This window comes from Eumetopias jubatus, unplaced genomic scaffold, assembly GCF_037043125.1.
Source record: "Eumetopias jubatus isolate StellerSeaLion01/CBP00866 unplaced genomic scaffold, mEumJub1_p1.0 scaffold_3, whole genome shotgun sequence".
NCBI lineage: Eukaryota > Metazoa > Chordata > Mammalia > Carnivora > Otariidae > Eumetopias > Eumetopias jubatus.
In genome coordinates, this window is record NW_028274809.1 from 165,653,381 (window position 1) to 165,655,784 (window position 2,404).

At 43.5% G+C, this 2,404-nt stretch overlaps 1 pseudogene; it reads left to right on the top strand.

Annotated features, from left to right (window-relative positions):
• Window positions 1-570: 570 nt before the first annotated feature.
• Window positions 571-1,693, top strand: LOC114211477 (hsc70-interacting protein pseudogene; annotated as a pseudogene).
• The last annotated feature ends 711 nt before the right edge of the window (window positions 1,694-2,404 follow it).

Sequence of the window (2,404 nt, forward strand, 5' to 3'; positions counted from 1 at the left end):
GGGTCCATGAGGTAACCAAAACCACGTAGGAGCAGACGTCATAACCAGAGGAGTGGTGGGATGGTTGCTTAGAAACAGAAGGAGCTGTAAAAGCAGAATGGAATTTCTACTAGCTGAGCATGAGGGTAAGTGTCCATAGATTTCAGCTATTGAAGGGGAAAATGAGATGACCTAGTAAATTAGGGGCGAGTTAAGTCTTGAATCACATTCTGATCTCTAAACAGTGTTCTAGTCTGAGACTCTACGATATATTGCTTTTCTTGTTCTTCTTAAGGGGCCTCATGTTTTTGTTTGTAACTCTGAAGTCAGATTATACAACCAGGAGTCTTATCTTCCTCATGACTAGGTATATTCTCTCTATGACCCACATGTACTAGGTATCTATTGTTGTGTAACAAATACCTCAAAATGTAATCACTTAAAACAGCAAACATTTATTAGATTACAGTTTGTGTGGGTTAAGAATCTGGTTGCAGGTTCTGCCTCGCGGCAGCCACCCCCTTCCACACAATCACACTGAGGTACCCACTCCTGGAATCGGGTGCAACCTCAGCCGCGCCTGCCCCCTGCCACTGCCTCTAGACCATGGACCCCTGCAAAGTGAGCGAGGTTCAGGCCTTCGTGGAAATGTGTAAGCAGGATCCGAGCGTTCTGCACGCCAAGGAAATGCACTTCCTGCGGGAGTGGGTGGAAAGCATGGGGGGTAAAATACCGCCTGCCACTCATAAAACTGAATCAGAAGACAATATCAAGGAAGAAAAAACAGATAGTAAGAAGGCGAAGGAAAACATAAAGACAGACAAACCATCAAGTGAGGAAAGTGATCTAGAAATTGACAATGAAGGTGTGATTGAATCAGATACTGATGTCCCTCAAGAAATGGGAGATGAAAATGTAGAGATAACTGAGGAAATGATGGACCAGGCAAAAGATAAGAAAGTGGCTGCCACTGATGCCCTAAATGATGGTGAACCACAGAAAGCCATTGACTTGTTCACAGATGCCATCAAACTGAATCTTCACTTGGCCATTCTGTATGCCAAGAGAGCCAGTGTCTTCATCAAATTATGGAAGCCAAATGCTGCCATTCGAGGCTGTGACAGAGCTATTGAAATAAATCCTGATTCAGCTCAGCCTTATAAGTGGCAAGGGAAAGCACACAGACTTCTGGGCCATTGGGAAGAAGCAGCACATGATCTTGCCCTTGCTTGTAAACTAGATTACAATGAAGATGCTAGTGCAATGCTGAAAGAAGTTCAACCGAGGGCCCAGAAAATTACTGAACATCGGAGAAAGTATGAGCAAAAATGTGAAGAGTGAGAGATCAAAGAAAGAATAGAAAGGGTTAAGAAGCCTTGGGAAGAACATGAAAGAGCCCAGAGGGAGGAAGAAGCCAGACAACAATCAGGAGCTCAGTATGGCTCTTTCCCAGATGGCTTTCCTGGGGGAATGCCTGGTAATTTTCCTGGAGGAATGCCTGGAATGGCAGGGGGGATGCCTGGAATGGCAGGAATGCCTGGGCTCAATGAAATTTAGTGATCCAGAGGTTCTTGCAGCCATGCAGGATGCAGAAGTTATGGTGGCCTTCCAGGATGTGGCCCAGAACCCAGCGAATATGTCAAAATATCAGAGCAATCCGAAGGTTATGAATCTCATCAGTAAATTGTCAGCCAAATTTGGAGGTCAAGCATAATGCCCTTCTGACAAAAAGAGCCCTTGCTGAAGGAAAAGCAACAATCACCTAATGGATGTCGCAATAATACAAACCAGTGTACCTCTGACCTTCTCATGAAGAAAGCTGGGGTGCTGTGAAGAGAATCCCTACCCCTCTGCCCCATGTGCAACTGAAACATTCTATAATGGTTTGCTATTAGGGTATTCATTCAGATAATGTTTTCCAACTAGTAATTACAAACTTTAAACACTTTTTAAACCTTAAAAATATTTAAAAACATATTAAAAGGGTGTGTTAGTCCCTACCTTTTTCTTTACTAATCATTTCAGTTTTTTTTCCTTTGGATTAATTGGGCTAGGAAGATACTTCAGTGTGGAAGATTTATTGCTCAGTTTGAGTGAAATAAAGGTTTATTAGTGGGAGGCAAATATAACATTTAAATAGAAAAAAAAAGAATCTGGTTGCAGCTTAGCTGGGTGCATCTGTCTCAAGTTCTCTCACAAGGCTATAATTCAGATTTTGTATTCAGGACTGTGGTCTCATCTCAAGGCTCAACTGGGGGAGGATCTGATTCCAAGGCCACTCTTGTGGTTGTTGGTAGAAATCAGTACCTTCATGGCATTGCACTGAGCGCCTCAGTTCTTCTCTGGCTGTTGGCCAGAGGGACCTGTCAAATTGTGTGCCAAATGGGCCTCTTGATAGAGTGGCTCGTGTGACAACTGGCTTCAT